Source organism: Oryctolagus cuniculus, chromosome 20, assembly GCF_051225735.1.
Source record: "Oryctolagus cuniculus isolate XC-2025 breed Fujian yellow rabbit chromosome 20, ASM5122573v1, whole genome shotgun sequence".
Classification (NCBI taxonomy): domain Eukaryota; kingdom Metazoa; phylum Chordata; class Mammalia; order Lagomorpha; family Leporidae; genus Oryctolagus; species Oryctolagus cuniculus.
The window spans coordinates 9,114,895-9,135,753 of record NC_142886.1 but is presented as its reverse complement, the minus strand read 5'-3'; the positions used below and the strand labels follow the sequence as shown (position 1 = coordinate 9,135,753).

General features: G+C 37.7%; 1 pseudogene; it reads right to left on the bottom strand.

The window, feature by feature from the left end:
- Positions 1 to 534: 534 nt before the first annotated feature.
- On the bottom strand, positions 535 to 16,414 carry LOC149120047 (UBX domain-containing protein 6-like; annotated as a pseudogene).
- Between the last annotated feature and the right edge of the window lie 4,445 nt (positions 16,415 to 20,859).

Genomic DNA, 20,859 nt, shown 5'->3' with positions numbered 1-20,859 from the left:
CCCTTGAATTCTCAGGTCACTGCCACAAAGCGTCCCCTTCCTTCTTCTCCACGCTATAGCTCTGGTTGAAGTCTCCCAGGTGCCTCCGCATTCCCCAGCCTGGAGATGCCTTGGTCAGGTTTCCTCCAGACCATGGCGGCCTGCCTTGGTCTCAGCAGCAGCCTCGTCAGCTTCTCAGAAGTCCTGTGCTTTCTCCTTCAGAAAACCTGTCAGTGATGCACGGATGGTCCTGAGCATTACAGCACGGGCAGTGTGACAGGCCCCACACAGTGGGTACCTCCATGTAGGAGGAGAAAGAACAGAGGACAGCAGGAGAGACTGTGAACCCTTTCTCCTTGCGTCCTGGCCTGACAAGAGGACAAGTGGTACTGGGAGCCCACGTCCCTCTTCTACCCCACTGATGGCCACACCCAACCCAAATAACATTTGTCAGCCTCCAGAGCCCCATGTGCAGCCATGACCATTGTGGCCTCAGAAGAGGGACCGGGAGCCATGGTTCTGGAACTCGGAGCAGGTGTCCTTCAGCTCCACAGTTCATTTCGAGGAGGACATGGGAGGCTGAAATGGAGAATGTACAAACAGCATGGAGTACGGGTACTACCTCTTCAGAAGCAGCACCGTGGAGTCAGGCGGCTGCCACATCACACAGCACTGTGGGCAGTGTGGCCAGCAGTACTTGGAGGTTCCTCCCCTTGCCCTTGACCGGGTCTCACTGGAGTGAGTCCATGGCTCTGATCAGCCGTAAGGTTTGGCTACTTCCTGAGGCCTTGGAGGCAAACCCTGATTAGACTGCAGATCCGCAAACCCCTTTCAGGGACTTTCTGCTTCTGGGTTACTCCCTGTGTACAGACAACCCTATACTCTGGGCTGCATCAGACTAAAACTCATGACACTGTCTCATACCAAGCTTTCCTCACAGCTTGTGCAGGGTGACCCATGTGGTGCCCTGGGCCAGCAACCGCCTATGGGCCAGGAACATGGGAGGTAGGAGCTGATGGTGCTAAGGTAGGCAACAGGGTCCATGCTCTGAGATTTGGTTTCAGTGGCATGGGTGTGGCCCAGGCATGGTAGCCTCCCAGCAGATCAAGGCAGCTGCAGGGGCACTGTGACCTTGCCAGGCTCTGCCAGCAAATTCCCCAGGTGCAGGAAGTGGGTGCTGCAGGCCTGGCACAGAGACTACCTGCTCCCACTCCTCTCCAGGCCTGCCCCTGCCACCGGCCTCACTGCCAGTGGCTGTTTCCTGAAAGGGATTCACTGTTCTGTACGTGGCAGTTTAATTTTCTGGTTTTGTGTTGACTCTGAAAATGTAGGCTATGTAATTATAGGGACTTATACTTACCCAGAGTAACTGCAATGCAGTTTGTAAAAATTACCCTGGATATTTATTTTAAATACAGTTTCAAAATTTTAGAGTGTTTCATTTTAAAGTTCAAGTATAATTTCGGTAATGATTTCTACTTTTGGACAAAAATATCCTTTGAAATTTGTCTCCCATAAATTGATATAATGTGAAATGTGGGTTGTGAACAATACTCTCATTTGTTTCATTTGTTTGCTGCAGACATTTTTTTTTTTTACAGGCATAGTGGACAGTGAGAGAGAGAGTGAAAGGTCTTCCTTTTGCCGTTGGGTCACCCTCTAATGGTTGCTGGGACCGGCGCGCTGCAGCCAGTGCACCACACCAATTCGAAGGCAGGAGCCAGGAGACAGGTTCTTCTCCTGCTCTCCCATGGGGTGCATGGCCCAAGGACTTGGGCCATCCTCCACTGCACTCCCGGGCCACAGCAGAGAGCTTGCCTGGAAGAGGGGCAACCGGGACAGAATCTGGTGCCCCGACCAGAACTAGAACCTGGTGTGCCGGTGCTGCTAGGTGGAGGATTAGCCTATTGAGCGGTGGTGCCATCCACAGACATTGTTAAGTTGATAGAACCTGAACAAATAAACTGCGAAACCCTCCCAGTTCAGGAAGAGGGGGAACTCATGGTTTCTTGAAGATGTCTCCCACTTGCTTCCATTACAGAAGAAAGATTCCATTTTTTGCTACATTTTATGCTTTCAGATGGGATTGTAGCTTTTGCTTTACAAATACATGGTTCCTGGCAAGAGCCAGTAGTGGGAGGATTGGAGAATGGTAAGATCCCTTCCATGCCTATTTAGTAAAGTAGAAATAAAGAGGAAGGCAGATGTCAGTTAAGGAGCTTGTCTGAAAATGCTTTTTTCAAACGTAACAAGATTATATGTTTATTTTTAGTAAAATAAAATCTTTTGTTCTTTTGTATGCAAGCAAATACAGTGCCTGTAACTTTCTAGATCTCAAGTGGTGGATTCAGTCTTCATTTGTTGTGCTTCTATCTCAACCTACAAATTATAGTCTTTTGTATCAGTTATTAAATAAGCATGTAAAATTCATAAGAATACAGTTAGTTGAGATGTTTGGTGTTTACAAAATATAAATAAGTACAAGAAAAATAAGCATTACATGCTGGAAGTACATATTCATTATTCGTAAATGATCTGAAGACTTGAAAGACCCATATTTATTATATAACCATATTTGTGAATTACCACTTAGGAACTTGAAGTGAAAAAAACAGTTATATATTTATATTAAGAATTCACATACAAATACATAACCCTCTCTCTCAAGTGCTCACCATACCTTACTACAAAAGAAGGAGGCCTGAGGCCACAGAAGTCCAAATATATAAAACATACAGAAATATCAAATATTTTGATCTAAGTTCAAGCAAATCAAAATGAGTTGCAAAGATTTTCATACAATTTGACTCAATGAAAACATAAACAGATTAACAGCTGAAAAAATTTTGAAAAATATGAACTTTATTGGGTATGAACAATGTATTTCATTTAAAAAAAAAGCCTACAACATGTTTAGTTCATCATGGCTCCCATATTTTTAAGAATTATAATTCACTATACACAAGTTGCAAATTAAGCTAGAACAAATACGTGGAAACACCTGCAGATATTTGTAATTTGTACTATGAAGTTCTGCAAAAGATAAAGAATTTAAACCATTAAAAAATTTAACAAAGGGTCTAGTGGTGTTGCACGTAAAGCCACCACTTGTGATGCCAGGATCCCATATGAGTGCAGTAGGTGTCTTGGCTGCTCACTTCTGATCCAACTCCCTGCTAATGGCCTAAGAAAGAAGAAAGACTTTGCCCTGCTGTTGGGATTCTGACACACATGTGCAAGACCCTGAGGAAGCTCATGGCTCTTGTCTTCAGCCTAGCCCATCCCTGGTCATTGAGGACATTAGAGAAGTAAATCAGCAGGTTGGATGCTTTCTCTCTCTCTGGGTCTCTCCCTCTCCCTCTGTAACTTTCACATAACTAAATAGATCCTAACAAAACATAGAGTGAACAAAAATTATTTTTTCTGATCATATTGATTTGACTCAATCAAATATGCTGGAAATGTGAGGTTAATGCTATTCTCATACACTATTAGTTAATGATATTAATACATTCTTTTAGATGGTAATTTAGTAAGATCTATTCAAATTTGAAACATAGCATCCTTTCTATCTTGTAAGAACTTCACTGGGATTAGATCCTACACAAAACCCTGGATATTGTGGAATCATATGCACACCTCTGATAAGAACTTTTCTAATGTATTATATTTATAATATATAAAACATAATGGGGATTGTTTTGACAAAACAACAGACTAGTTATGGGATTTCTGGGTTTTGTTTCCAATGCATGAATGCTCAAATGATAGACCTTTAAATTAATTTATTGAGGGCTTGCCTACAATGTTACATATTCTGTAAACATTTCTGAATGTTGGATAAAACCTACAAGAACATATCCAAATATCTTTGATCTTTAATCTTAATCTTTAGTCTTTTTTTTTTTTTGACAGATAGAGTTAGACAGTGAGAGAGAGAGAGACAGAGAGAAAGGTCTTCCTTTCATTGGTTTACCCCCAAAATGGCCGCTACAGCTGGAAATATGCTGATCCAAAGCCAGGATACAGGTGCTTCCTCCTGGTCTCCCATGTGGGTGCAGGGGCCCAAGCACTTGGGACATCCTCTATTGACTTCCCAGGCAACAGTAGAGAACTGGACTGGAAGAGGAGCAACTGGGACTAGAACCCGGTGCCCACATGGGATGCTGGCACCGTAGGTGGAGGATTAACCAAGTGAGCCACACTACCGGCCCCCAAAGATCTTTAATTTTAACCTAGTACGGCAAACTTTTCTATAAAGAGCCAGGTAGTAAGTATTTTTGACTTTGTGGACTGTAGTGTCTCTGCTGTCATCTAAAATATGTGTAAGCTATAGGTAAATAGATGGGGTTGTATTCCAATAAAACTTTTTACAAAAACAGAAATGAGCTAGATTTAGCCCACAGGAGCTATTACTGCAATGAATTTTCCTTTTCAGAATATCATGAATACATGTCATTACTCATTTTAAAGATATAATATCCCAGGGTGTTCCATACTATGATTTTCAAGAGGGAATTAAAAATAAATCTTTCGGGGCTGACTCTGTGGCATAGCAGATAAAGATGCTGCTTGTAGTGCCAGCATCCCATATGGGCACCAGTTCGAGTCCCAGCTGCTCCACTTCTGATCCAGCTCTTTGCTATGGCCTGGGCAAGCAGTAGAAGATGGCCCAAGTGTTTGGGCCCCTGACCTGGGTGGGAGACCCGGAAGAAGTTCCTGGCTCCTGGCTTCAGATCGGCGCATCTCTGGCCATTGCAGCCAATTCTGGAGTGAACCAGAGGATGGAAGACCTCTCTCTCTCCCTTTCTGCCTTTCCTTCTCTGTGTAACTCTGACTTTCAAATAAATAAATTTTTAAATCTATAGAGATAAATGATAATTAGATGATGACAAAAAAGTCAAAATGTTAAATTCACTACAATTATCAGGAAAATATTAAAGAAATGTGTATCAAGAATTATACTTGCTAATTTAAAAATATAAAGATGATTTGAAGTCCTTTAAAACTACAGAGAAGGCAAAGAATGAATCACCTTGAAAAGGAAAAGAATTACTTTTGTCTACGAAAATGTGTACAGGTTGGTAAAATGATGCATTGGGACATCCCACCACATCCCATATCAGAGTTCCTATTTGAGTCCTAGCTCCACTGTTTTGGATCCGGATCACTTCTAGTGTGCCTGGGAGGGAGCAGATGATACTAAAATAGTTAACTGCATGGCACTGCCCACATGGGGTCCTGATGGATTTCATTGCTCCTGGACTTGGTCAGGTCCAGCCCTGGATGGTGCAGCTATGTGTAGTGAGCCATTAGATGGAAGATCTCTCTCTCTCTCTCTTTCTGTCTCTCTCTCTCTCACCCTTTTTCCCTACATCCTCCTCATATTTTTAAATAATAAAAGAAAATGTGAACATCAACATTTTCAGGAGAATGTAGAGAAATACCGTCCGGTAGGTGAGGTCTGAATGAGAAGGCCATCCAAGATGGTCACAGGTTCACTATTCTAGCATTGGTAGATATTGCTAGTCTACCAATTGGTAGAAATTGATACTAGAGTTGATAATATACATGTGATAGTAATATTTTGAAATGCAAAAGGAACTAATATTTTAACATAGGCTTGAATATTGCAAATTAAGACTTAATATCAATAATAGGTATAAGAAGATACAAATAAATAATTTATTATGAATTATCTATTATCTTTAGACTATAATCAACATATGATTTTCATAGCATGAATTACTGCACCAGATCTAGAAATCTCTGATCATAGCATGAATTACTACGCCAGATCTAGAAATCTCTGATCATAGCATGAATTACTACGCCAGATCTAGAAATCTCTGATCAACTCGTCATTAAAGATGTCATTGTAAATCACAGAACTTTTCATGATTTCATTATCACACAGGAAAAAGCTAACATTGATGGCCACACATTCACAGTGTTAATATTGCGAAAAACTGTTATACTAATAGCATACACAGGCAATCGTAATTATGACATGACAGAGGTAAAATCAATTCATGTTCTCATTAATAATATAGAATGTGATTACTTTCAATAGAATGAGTAATTTGTTAGAACCCATAATAGAACAAATCTTGGCTGCTCCACTTCTGATCCAGCTCCCTTATAATCCACCTTGGAATGCAGTGGAAAAGGTCCATATGCTTGGACACTTACACCCTTGTGGGAGATCTTTAAGAAGCTCCTAGTTCCTGATCCAGTCATCGCCACAACCATGATTTGAGGAGTGAGCCAGAGGGTGGGAAGATATCTCTCTCTCTCTCTCTCTCTCTCTGCATTTCAAATAAGTAATTCTTTTAAAAAAGAAACAATCACAATTTTATTTAAGAATAAATATAGAGCTTCAGGATTTTCAGTCAAGAAAACATCACTCCGTAAATCAATGGAAAACTTTAAGACAACTGTATCTAGAAGGACACTGTGGAATATTTCAATTCCAATGTTAAATTGAATCTCATCACAATCCAGATGCAGTGAAGGGAAAGAACTTGAATGGGGGAAAGAATATACTGAACATAGGTAGTACAGAAAAAATGTGCACTTTAAAGTAGACAGGAAAGCTTAGACACTTTCCTTGAGTTAATAAACTCTCAGTAATAATAGTAACCCACAATGCTAACACTTGTATACAAGTTGGATATTGACTGATGTTATAAAATAGTGACAGTAATAAAGTCAAATAAAAATAAATGAAAAGTGATGTTCATATCATTTGATAAATTGTGATTAGGATAAAACTGAGCAGTTTGGTATGAATAATTACTAAGTGTCAACTAAACAAAGAGATTTAGTGAAAATAGTCTTAAATCATATTTTTAAAATGATTGCATATTGCAGGAAGTTAAGATAAAGTAACCCAAAAGAAGAACCCTGACATAAAAATTTCCTCATGTAAAATATGGCAGATGTCCTAAACAGCACTCTGGCCTCAGAATCAGCCCTTAAGGCTTTCAGATCTGGCTGAAGAGCCCATGAGAGTATTTTAGGCATGGAAAGCCAAGACACTCTGGAAAAAAAAAAGACCTAAATCAAAGACCTCTGCAGTGAGATCCCAGTGGAAAGAATGGGCCATCAAAGAAGGAGGTACCTTTCTCTGAAGGGAGGAGAGAACCTCCACTTTTACTATGACCTTGTCTAAATAAGATTGGAGTCGGCGAACACAAAAGGCTTCCATAGCCTTGGCAACTCATGACAAGAGCCTATGGTGATTACTGATGTCATAAACAAGAGTGTCAATATGTTAAATCAACAACAAGAGTCACTGTGCACGTACTCCTCATGTAGGATCTCTGTCCTTAATGTGTTGTACAATGTGAATTAATGCTATAACTAGTACTGAAACAGTATTTTACACTTTGTGTTTCTGTGTGGGTGCAAACTGTTGAAATCATTACTTAATATATACTAAATTGATCTTCTGTATATAAAGAGAATTGAAAATGAATCTTGATGTGAATGGAAAGGGAGAGGGAGCGGGATATGGGAGGGTTGCAGGAGGGAGGGAAGTTATGTAGGGAGCCTTTGTAATCCATAAACTGTACTTTGGAAATTTATATTTATTAAATAAAAGTTAAAAAACATAATGCTATTGAAAATGTCAACAGTAGTGATAAATTTGGAGATCCCTAAAAACTTCCAAATAGCAAAAAATTGTGTGATTCTGATAGCATGAAGCAGTACATTGATGTTAGACCATTCAGAGATAGTATGTACAGGAAAGATTCCAAGATAACCTAGAAAATTTCCATGCGACTTGTAAACCTACAATGAAAAAGCCACATATTCATAATGCAAGAACCAGTATACCTAAGAAACTGAAATTATATATGAGTGATAGCATTAAATTCAAAGGCAAAAGAAAAAAAGAATTTAAATGCTATGACAAAAATGATATGGTGGCAACTCTAAGTGGATAGAGTAATTTTGTAAAAAAGAAAACACAATTAATGCCAAGAAAATGTGACAATTTTTAGTGAACAATTATTCCTTAATATTACATGTAAAAACCATGTGAAATTTTCAGAACCTAAAATCCAGAAAAGATAATTTCCTTTCCATAGTGATTTTAAAGGAACACCAGCATCAAGAAAATCCATAAAATCAATAAAGACTTAAAAACATCCTTGAAAGAGGAAAAGAGAATGCTGGTCTCAGATGGATGTGGGATGTTTTGAAGATAAACATTTCTTAGGTTCCTTACAAAATTTTGAGAGAACTGACAACACAATCAAAAGCCAACAAATATGGCCACATGTTCACAGTGCTAGCATTGGTACATACTGTGATTAGATAATATAATTGGACAATAGTCATAAATTCAAATACAAAGTACAAGTTAAAACTTTTATCTATTAGGGTACAAATATATTTTGATAACAATGACTAGAACTGTTTTTATAGGAGTGAAACTACAATAAGAACATTAAGATCATTTCATAAAAAATAGTTCATTGAATTCTTTAAAATGCAAAAAAGGAAGAATGGAAAGAAAGCAAAAATTTTGAAAATTACCAGATAAACATTGATGGAAAGATATTTGTATCTAAATCCTTGAAAATTAAAAGTAAAATTTTATATTCCTCCAGAATTCCAGAAAAGCTAAAAAAATCCTCTAGGAACTGAGAAAGATTGGGTTAAGATGGCGTGAGCATTTGGGGCACAAAATAGTTGCAGAGAGAATTCAAAACATTTCCATCATGTTGATGTCATAAGAAGAAGCCACTCAAATAGGATACTGATGATATAAACAGGTCACACAGTGAATAAAGACAACAATTAAAAAAATGAGCATTTTACACGTGAATTGTATTTTACACGTGAATTACATTTTGATGATTGTAATTAGAATATAGGATAAATAATAGAGTGATCAATAGACGTGAAGGAATTTGGTGAACAATAATCCAGTAAATATTTCACCATGAGAAAAATTTTAAAATCAAGGAAGGTAAATCAAGGAATATTTTTGGTGCCTTAATTCTTTAATTATTCTATCATTTTCAACTTTTGGCTTATTTCCATTGGAAGTATCAAGTGAATATCCTTGTGCATATATCTCTCTTCACAATCCTGATAATTTTATTTTCATTCTTTTTCTAAAATTTTATTTATGTTATACAATTTTCATGTATTTTATATGTAGTGATTTAGAAACACTGTGATATTTCTCACCCTACCCTCCCTTTCATCCAGTTTCCAACCTTTCATCCTCCTCCCTCTCCCATTACCACTGTTAAATTTTCAAAGATCTACTTTCAGTTTAATTAATGTTTGTGAAGTTAGCCCCAAATTAAGTAAAAGAGTTCAATAAACAATATAAGGAAAATGGAAAAGAATAATAATTTTCATCAAATTGATGAAACCACAATGAAAAATAAACCAGGATGAGCTAAGTTTTCTGTGCTAGGATGAGCATATACTACATCATGATGTATACATGTCACAGAAATAAAAGATGAGGATATAACCCATAATCTGCTTATTGGAAGTGACAGCAATAATGTAGGAGCAATAGCATAACAAGCATATACAACAGGATTGGATCAACCAACATGTATTAAATTTGCATTATACTTGAGAAATAAAAGAAGAAATCAATAATTGTAAGGAAAATATGTCATTTATAACAAAAAAAAAAAACACTTAAATGAAAGATACTGGCATCTACAGTTACACTTATGTACAAAAACTACCAAAGATAAAAGTATATTACCTAAAAAGGGAGAATGAGAATAGGAGCCAAAAGTCTTTCTGATGAACGATATACATAAAAATGGCCAACAAAATTAATAAAATTTTGAATATGTTTATGATCTTTCAATATAAAATCCAAGCAACATATGGATAGGTTTGGTTCTAGGATGGGCTTTCATTACACTACTAATCATTTACACAGGTGATAAGAATACATTCAAAGACAAAATGAGATACACAAAGAGGTGTATTGGTTAGAATAAAATTTATATTATATTTTCAAGATTATGAGTAACATTAGATTAATTGAGAGTAACAATATTAATGACAAGCACATTAAAGAGATTTTTGTGGAAAATAGCCCATAGATATATATATATAGTTTATTTATTTATATATTTGTATATAGAACAAAACTTTAGAAATGTATACATAAATATAAAATCTATTATCTAAAAAGTATAATTTAGAGTTCCAAGAATGGGGAACAAGCCACCAGCTGTAGCTCATAATTTCCATCTCTCCCTCTCTACCAACCTCTAAAAGTAGATAAATATATACAATCTTGAGGTCAAAACCACATCCAGATCCTGACACTTATCCACATAATTGTCAGGAAATGTGCCAATATCTAGACACACAGTGCAAAATTTGAATAATCAAAAAACTCAATAATCAAACAATGAATTAGAGTTCCATAAAAATCCAGAAGTTATATATATATATATATATATATATATATGTATAAACATATACACACACATATACATATAGCTAATTATTTTTTTTCATGTATATGTATATATTACCTTGAGAAGAGAGAATGCCTATGCTTGGTTAAGATGGCTCTGAGACACTGTATACCTGAATGTTTCCAGGACAACTTATAGAATGTTGAGTGTGATGGTGATCTCACAATAAAGATTTAAATCATCATAGACAATGGTCACAGGGCTGGGATTAGCCTAGACTAGAATATCTGTGAAAAAGAGTGAGTTCAATGAATTCAAGGTTCAAAAAAATTTACCTAAATTTCTGAAGTAAATGGTTAATTTCAAGTTACATGTATGTACATAAGGCTAAAAATGAACTCCCCAGCTAATGAGACTGGTGGAACAGCCCTAGTTTGTTCTCAGGTACTGTGAATATAAAATTTGTTTGGAAAGCTTCCAGAAATTGAAGAGTTGATGCCCTAACAATGATAAAGAAAATCATGGTAGCCTTAAGTTTCCTGCACTAGAACTGACACAAATTAGATTATTGACTATTTACTCAGGCTACAGTAAACAAAATCAAATACAACATGAAAAGTAGAGAAATGGGACAATTTTATATATGTGGTATATTGACTATTGGATATACCAATGGCAAATTTGGTAGAAGCAGAAATAAGGCCACAAGAAGATGTAACAGACATAGATAAAAACAGCCCTAAATAAACATTTAAGCTACAGAAAATGTGTACTTTCTTAAATCAAGGAAATTGTATGCCAATGAATTCAATAATCTTAGAGCCAAGATAACAGTGTTTCAACCTAATGCATGGAAAATTTAAAATGAATGCCAATTTTGAGTCTCTAAAAATAAAGAAACTATAAAACACATGTGTCCTTGACAGTGAAACAATGTAATGTCCAAAAGAGATTTTATAGAACATGAAGATGGAGGTTACTAATACTACCTGAACACTTTTGAGTAAATTCATGGCATTATTAGGTAAATGCCCAAAAGAATGCCATACATTGGCAGTGCTAAGATTAGGTTTCATGAGGATATTGATATACACAAAGTAATAAATTAAAAATGAAAATAAAAATACAAACCTGATGCACCTGGCAAGGGAAAAGTTTGCTTTGCCTTAAGTAACAATGAGTATTATAGTGTGAGACATAATTTAAAGACAAACATGTGGATGGGTATTTCTATAAAAGGGTCCAGAATAAACTGGAAAAATTGTAGAATGGCTGGGACATGTATTTTGGAAAATTTCTGAAATCAGAAAATAATTTACAGCTCCAGTAACATCCAGAAAGATATAGTATCCCATGCTGATGACCATGATGATACTGGCTCCATAAGGTGCCGAAATCCTGTACTCATGACAGTATCTAGGACAACTTGCAGCATTTAAATTGAGTTTATAACCACAAAATGATAAACAAAACTATGGTACCTACTGTTTCCCTGTGCTAGTATTGTCATAAATCAGGTTACTAATCACACATTCAGGTGGCAGTGGTAAATTCTAAGACAAAATAAAGAGATATACACTCTATATAAGGCAGTTCATTTTGATTACATATTGCACAAATTAGTAATTTGGGAGAAAAAGAGTCAAAATCATATAGAGATGGCATGGAGGAATACCAAACTTAAAATTACATTAAAATAATAAAACTTCCAGGAACGTAAATTAGAAAATACTATGCTGACTAATATATTAACTTGTAGTGAGCATACAAGTACCTTAACCAATAAATATTTATGGTCAAATTTTGATTTTTGAGTACTAAAAAATAACAAATTGTAAACAGAATACATTAACTTGAACATCTGAAAGGGTCTGCTGTAGTGACACAATTTTGTACAATCATGTACATGGAAGGAGTGAGACAACTTACAGAAATGTGAGCCACTTGATGTTCAAAAAGAGAATGCTGACTAGAATGAGCAAATGCTTTCAGGGCTATGATTGGCATGTATTTTGATATTGAGTAGTAGGGAATAATTTTGTAGAAGTCGTAGGGAATAATGTATTATTGACAAAACGGCATACAGGAATTTTGTGGAAAAGAAACATATATATGTATATTTACATACACATATATGTATATGTATAAATTTATGAAAGAAAATAAATTTAACAGAACTTAAAACAAGAATATTTCAAGTATCTTAACAAAATATATTTGAACTATAATACTGATATGAAGAAATGACTTTGCAAATATTTCTAGAATCAAGTCAAAGTGTGTAGTTACAAAAGAGTCCATGAAATTTAACAAAATATCTGATCTGCAAAGGAGAATGATGACACTGATGCAAGATGATTCTATGCAATGTTGTGCATGAACATTGTCTGAAAACTGGAAAAATTTAGGTAAAGTTGATTACATTACAAAGTAAATTAACCCAAGATTGCCACAGGTAACTTGTTCTATCATTGACATTAAGTTACACTATTAATGAAAAAAGTAAAGGAGTAGTAATGAATTCAAAAATAGAAATGGAATAAAGTATGTATTCAATGACATAAATTGATGATCATGTTCAAAGGAAGTGTAATTTTAAAAATAAATTATTCAGATATGGCATGGCACATGACATTTTAATTACTGTGACTAGAAACTTGTAATTTGTTTGTATTTATAGGATTTTAAGCAGACATAGGTGAAATTTTTAAAAAATAGGCTTAAGATTATATTTACAAAAGAGTATGTAATTGCAGGAATACAATGCAGATAAAATTTTTTTCAAGATTTATTTTATTTATTTGAAAGACAGAATCCCACAGAGAAGTAGAGAGAGACAGAGAGAGAGAGAGGACTTTCATCTGCCAGTTCACTTCCTGAATGGCACTATGGCAAAGGCTGCTAAAATCCGATTCCAGGAGCCAGGGACTTGTACCAGGTCTCCCACATGGGTGCTGAGGCCCAAGCATTTGGGCCACCTTCTTGGTTTCCCGAGCATATTGGCAGGGAGCTGAATCAGAAGTGGAGCAGCCAGGACTTGAACTGGCACCCATATAGGATGCCACAGCTGCAGGGCGGGCTTTGACCTGCCACACCACTGCATGGACCCCTAGACCAATTAATGTTACTTAGCATAATAATTCGGAAACAAAGATAAAAGCATGTTAATGTAGCATGTGGAAATTTTCAAGATCAACATTAAATTATGTGTACCATTGAATCTATAAAATGTTCTAAAGCACGTGTACTCTTGGAAGGGTGAATGGTCCACTATTTCAATACAGTTCTCAGGAAACGTGCAAATGAATGTTCTGAGATGATGTATGGAATTTTGTTTGAAATGATGAACTCACAATAAAAATGGCAAGAAAAGTTAAGAGTGAAAGTCTGATGTTAGCTCTTCAAGGAAGATGGAAGAGAAATATAGATGAAAACGATAAAATGCAACAGGAAATAAGACTTAGATGCACATAGTATGCTAAAAAAATTCAAAATGTCTGTGAACAGAACTGAGTCATTCTTTAGGAATGATAACAAAGTTGTGAACACATATACAGTAAGTGGATGAAGATATCAATTAAATTAACTCTTAAAGAATAAAAAGAAAATTGTCATATTTTAAAACAAGAAACCAACATGTCTCATAACAAAGTCAAGTTAATGGAATAGAAGTATACAGAATTACACTTTGGAAAATAAAATAACCAAGGTAAATATCTTTTCCATACAATTCACAATTTGGTATATATATTGCATATATAGCCATGTGTATTTGCTTCTGAAAAATTATGAACAAGAAAGTTACACAGACACTTCATGAAAGGATATGACATGGTCACCTCCCAACGAAAAGCAGGCCAGGGTAAGCCCAGGTTCCCCATGTTAAAATTAAAACAACATAGGCGGCGCTGCGGCTCAATTGGCTAATCCTCTGCCTGTGGCACCAGCACACCAGGTTCTAGTCCCGGTCAGGGCACGGGATTCTGGCTCAGTCACTCCTCTTCCAGTCCAGCTCTCTGCTGTGGCCTGGGAGTGCAGTCGAGGATGGCCCAAGTCCTTGGGCCCTGCACCCACATGGTAGATCAGGAGAAGCACCTGGCTCCTGGCTTCAGCCACAGCGGCCATTGGAGGGTGAACTAACGGTAAAGGAAGACCTTTCTCTCTGTCCCTCTCTCTCACTGTCCACTCTGCCTGTCAAAAAAAAAAAATACTACAACATAGCATGGTAATGACAATAGCACTGCTACAGAGCACTGCTACGGAAGTGTAAATAATCTCATTACCTGCAAATCAAAATTGTCCCAAAATAGGTGTGATATTTTGCATTTTATTTTATTGTTGTGGTTAGAAAATAGAACTTTGGGAAAGAAGTTAAAGAATCCCCAGCAGATGTAATGGACATGATTGAAAATTATTCCAAAATTTCACTTACTAAAATGTAAAATTTGCAGGAATTTAACCTAAAATGTTTATGGTACTCAGGGAAATGATGTTAAATTAAGTATACCACCGTGTATTATTCAACAGTTACAATTATTATAGGTTTTTTTTTGAGGCCAACTCTGCTTTTGTTGCACAAGAGCTGCTCCATGGCTGCCAGGAGCTCGGGATTCAGGAGCCATGCGCGTGGGGCTCGGCCAGCAGCCCGAGGTCCTCCAGCACAGCTGGGTCCCACGAGAAGGTCGAAGGGCGGAGGGCACCTGGGGGCAGAGCAAGCTTCACCCTGCTGCTGGGGGGCAGCACGCGGCCCTGCTGTCTGACTTCCCGGGGCCCCGCACCCAGGCTGGGCACCCCTCCCCAGGGTGCACTCCTTCAAGGCCAGGTTCTCCTCCTCCAACAGCTTCTGCCCCCTGAGGCCAGCAGCTCCAAGTACAGCCAGCCACTCTCCAAGGCCTCCCAGAGGAAGCTGTACAGCGCCAACAATCGCTTGCAGGCATAGAAGGTCCCCGCGGGCAGGACGGTCAGGGCTGACTGGACAGCATGCACCATGCCCGCGGCCCTCCCGGGGCACCCAAGCCCCAGCGCCCCCCACCCGCCTCCTGCAGTAGGCAGCTGTCCCGGAGGCGCATGCGCAGTGTGAACCTGTACCCCCGCAGCTCCCTCTGCTCCTCCTACTGGCGCCTGGCCTTAGCCCACAGCACGCTCAGCTGCTGCACTACACTGGCCCTGAGCCTCTGCTCTGGCTTCACCTCTTCTGCCATGAGGCTGAAGAAGTCCGCGGGGCAGCTCGAACTTGGAGGCCTGCAGCGTGGTCCCCACGGGATCAGCAGCCAGTGGCTGCTCCTTGTGCCTGTGCAGGCTCTGGGGCTGGGCCACCACCGCCTGGGTCAGCACCTAGAACTCTTCTGGGCTCTCCTGATCAGGACTGGAAGCAGGGCCTTCTGGAACCCGATGGCCTCAAAACACTCATGTGCCCCCTCCAAGCAGTTGATGCGCTCCGGGAACAGCTTGTTCTGCAGCTTGATCTTCAGTACTTCTCCTCCTCGGGGTGCAGGTGGAGGTTGTCCAGGTACTTGGCAGTGGTGTCCACGCCCAGCTTCACCCTGTCACGGGCTTTGTTGAATATGTGGATCGTCATGATGGACACAGCCTCTGAAAGAATGGCCTCCTTGATGCCGGCCTCCCGCTGGTCCCTGCTCAGGGTGGCCCCGTGAGCAGGCAGGTGAAGTACACGCCGGGCACTGCCAGGTGAGCTGAGCCCTCCTCTTTGGCCTCAGGGACCGCGTTAGTCCCTTGCGCCTCGGGGCTCCCACGGACAGTGGCCTGGGCTCGCAGATCCTCCCTCACCTGGTTCCCCATGGAGTCCTGCGACTTTGGGTCCCAGCCCGGGGCTGGTTCTGCTCCAGCTGCCGCCATCTGTGCCTCACTGGTGGGTCCCTGGAGGGGCTGCCTCAGAGCCAGCTGGTTGGGTTTCTCTTTGGGGGCCTTCTCCCCCAGGGAGTCTGTGGTTTCTGACCAGGCCCTGAACTCTTGAATTTGATGTCTGCCTTCATCTCCTGGAAGAATTTCTTCATGTTGGGGGGGGGGGGCAGTAGTGGTGGGGGAGGGGGGCACAGCCCAGTCAGGATGGGCTCAATTATTATATTTATAGGAAAAATATGGGCACAGAGAAGTGCATTATGGACAATTTCAAAAATCTAAGATAGTTTAATTTTTCATTTTCTAAATATTCACGAAAGTAAATATAAATTTGCTGTCAATGAGTATGATGACACTAGGGCCTAGAAGATTCTGAAGAGCTTTGAACATAACAGTTACCTGGAATCCATCCAAAATATACAGGGAGTTGATGACCTCAAAATGAAAAATGAAAACCTCATGTTTTCTCCGATGTGTAGTCGCTAATAAACAGAGTAATAAACAAATTTATTGTATATGAGTGAAACTGTCATGTTGGAATTTGATTATTATTGATAGTGCTTGTCTACTCCCATGAACTGCGGTCTTTCTACTTTTGACTTGTTGAACTCTTTATTTAGTGCTGCATTTTGCCTGTGACTATAAACAAAAATGTTATCCCAAAAATTCAAAAAGAAAGGAAGGAAGAGGGAAGGAGATAAATGTCATTATATCCTTAGAATTGTACCTTTGAAATACACGAAATCTGTTCTCTTTAAATTAATAAAAATAAATTATTAAAAACATATGATCCATTCTCCTGAGTGTGACAAGGTATTTTATTCTGCCCTGTGACTTGCCTTGTTTTTCTTCAAGAAAGTATTTTTAGCATAATGTGCTCAACATTAGATGATATGTAAAATGCAACCAAGAAAGGGATATCAAAGAACTGTGCTTTCTCTTTGAACCAGGCTGTAATTAGCTGTTCTCCCATGCAATTAGCCAGGAGGTGGATTGGCAGCCAGCACCTGAATCAGAGCTCATATGGGGTGCTGCCATCATGGGAAGAGGAATTACCTGCTCTGCCACAATGCTGGCTCCTCATGCACTTTTATTGGTATGTGGTCTTTTATGAAGTGTGTTCACATAATTTTCCTCTCTCATTGGTTTGTCTTATTGTTGAGTTATAAACATAAATAGCCAATACTTTCAGTTGTCCAAAGTACTAAAATTCCAACAATGCACCTATCACTCTCACTCTTCTCATTAGTAAAAGTAAAATTTCAGCAACCATAACCCATAAAATTGTACAATAAGGAAAGACCAGAGACTGTTCCCGAACAATAAATCAATTTAATTCGAGATGCCATCTTAGCTTGATTTATCTAGTACTCTAAAAGCATAGACCACATGCTAGGTCATAAAGTAAGTCTCAGCAAATTCAAAAACCTTGACATAATATCATGCATCATCTCAGATGAGAAATGGAATAAAGCTGGAATTCAACAACTCAGGATTCTCTAGAAACACATCGAGACTGAACAACATGGTTTTGATTTAACAGTGGGTCATAGAAGAAATCAATACAGAATGTAAAAAGGAATGGGATACAGCCAAAGCAGTGTTAAGCGTGAAATTTATAGCAATCAGTGCCTACATGAAAAAATTGGAAAGATACCAAAAAAATGAGCTATCAATGCATCTCAAGGACCTAGAAAAACAACAACAAATCAAACCCCAAATTAATAAGATGAAAGAAATTATTAAAATGAGAGAATAAACAAAAATGAAACCAGTAAAATAACAAAAAATAGGTGAAATGAAGAGCTGTTTTTTTGAAAAAATAAATAAAATAGTTCTACCATTGGAGCAACTAACCAAAAAAAGAGGGAGAAGACCCAAATCAATAAAACCAGAGGTGAAAAGGATATGTAACAACATATAACACAGAAATAAAAAGAACCATTAGAAAATATTATAAAGTTTTGACAAAACTATAAATTTTAAGAATGAAGTAGGTCATTGCAGCACTCCAATCACAGAATGGAAAAAAAATCACCATGCTAAGGCAGATCATAATTAAACTGCATAAACCCAGAAATAAAGATAAATCTTAAAAGCCCTCTAAAAGAAAACGATGGATTTTTTTAAACAGAGGATCAATAGAATGTTAACAGCATTCACTGTTGGCGTTCATACAAATTACATGACTCTCAGAAACCTCCTTCAAGTACTGAATGAAAAGAGTGTTTGTGTAGTATTTTTCATATGGGCAAAGTATCTTTCAAAACTCAAAAAGAACAGTATGTTCATGTTACAAATATTTTATTTGAGATTGACATGCATATATGACTTTCATGTAAAATATTCTATTACATTTGAAAAGCATACTAAAATAATCCTAATCTCTTTAATCAAGCCACTTTAGATAATAATCTTAAAGGAATTATCCAAGTATCTAAAGATATATAGACTACAGAAAATTTCTAAAATCAAAGGTTACTTTACATTTACTAAATTTTATAAAATGCAAAAATAAAGGAATTTGGTGAAAAATAAATTGTAATTATATAAAGTGAGAAGTAAAAATCAATGAATATAAAACTCACTCCACCTACTAGAGAAATTCTGAGGATGTATATCTAGAGCTACATTTTGGGAAAATTCAGAGAATGATAATTTTGGAGTTATAAAAATTAAGAAAGTTTAAAAATGTGTGACTTTAAAGTGTGTAAGATTAAGCTTACCCTAACAGAGTTCAGAGAGACTATACATTAATGTTGCCAGCAAAACTTAACAGAATTTTGAGTGATTTGATGTCATCACTGTGAAAGAAAGTCAAGCCAGAATGTCACAATACAAGGATTTAGTTCAACAAGGATATTAAGTACACCCATACTTGGCACAGGTGATGTGGCACAACAGGTTAAGGCCCCGGCCTGCAGTGCTGCCATCCCATACTGGCACCAGTTCCAGTCCCAGCTGTTCTACTTCCAATCTGCCTCCCTGTTCATGTGCCTGGGGAAAGCAGTGGAGAACAGCCAAACTCCTTGAGCCCCTGTACTCACATGGGAGAACCAGAAGAAGCTACTGGCTCTTGGCTTTGGATCAGCTGAGCTCTGGCCATTGCAGCCATTTGGGGAGTGAACCAGTGTATGCAAGACATTTATTTCTCTGTCTCTCTTTGTCTCTGTCTCTCTCTCTGTAACTCTTTCAAATAAATAAATACATCATTAAATTAAAAAATGCCATATATCAATAACTGCATTCACAAAACCAGAAAGGCTGCTCATAATATAAAATACACCACTAATACTGTAAGTAAAACTAAATAACTTCATGGGAATTACAATAAAATCACTAGCAGATATAAGGGAGTTGGGCGAAAAAAGAACCCATTTCAAACAGTATAAAGTATTTGTAAATAGAATGTCTTAAGTTGTGTACTTTACACAGTATATTATAGGAATGGTACCAGTGCCCAGAAATACATGATGGAAAATTTCACATGTCAATGGCAACATTCGGGAAAAGATAAATTAATGTGTGGAACAGAATACTGTGGCAATCACTCTCAAAATTTGTATGGTGAATATTGGATGCTTTGTTAGGTTGCACTATTTTTCTTTGAATGCTCAATTCTGAAATATTCTTGAGGCTAACGTTGTTAATTTTTTTTTCATGTGGTCATTATGTCTGATTTGCCATGTACTATACAAACACTCTTCAATTTGGGCTACAGGGTGTCAAATTTATAGACTAAGGAAAAATTGATCAATGTGCCACAGTGAGTTGTCCAATTCATGGTTGGATATAACTTTCCAATTAACCCTCTTATCTTTTCTCAATATTACAAATATGTATTTTATTTTTTATATATTATATTTCTTATACACACACACACACACATATGTATATATGTCCCACGTGCTATTTTTTTCATGGACTGAAATCACTTTGTGGTATTTTTTCTGCAAAACTGGAGATTTTTTTTTTAAAATATGCTTAAGGTGAGGGAATTTTAAAAATCCTTTTTTACAGAGACAGTCTTTAGTGCATGTGCACCTCCAACCCTGAACTTGTTAGCAATGCTGTTTTGAGCCAGGTCAGCAAGTTAACCTGTACAAGATTGCTAATAAAGGATGGTTGATATTTCCAAAAAAAATGTGAATGTTACATAATTTTTCAAAGTTTCCTGACACATCAAAACATCATGTTGCATGCCTTGAATTAACACAAATCTTGTCAATAATATCCAACAGTCTTGAAAAAGTAAAACAAACAAAAAGAACCAGGCTCTCATATCAAAATATAAATTCAAAAAAACTCAGTAGACATATCTTCATGATTGGAAAGGCTTTATGGAACAGAATAATTTTTAAAATACTCATAAATTTGAGCAGAAAAACTATCTATGTTAAAAGTGCAAATGCAGACAGCAGGCTGTCAAGGGAAAGTGTAAGGGCTAAGATGATAACCAAGTGTCAAATTACAGGGCACTTGAGCTCCTCTAAAACCTGAACAGAAATGCCAAGTCAAACAGAACTTTTGTTTTAGCCTTGCCCACCCCAGGTGACTATGTTATTGGAAACAGAAAATGGAGAGACCCCTAGAAACAGCT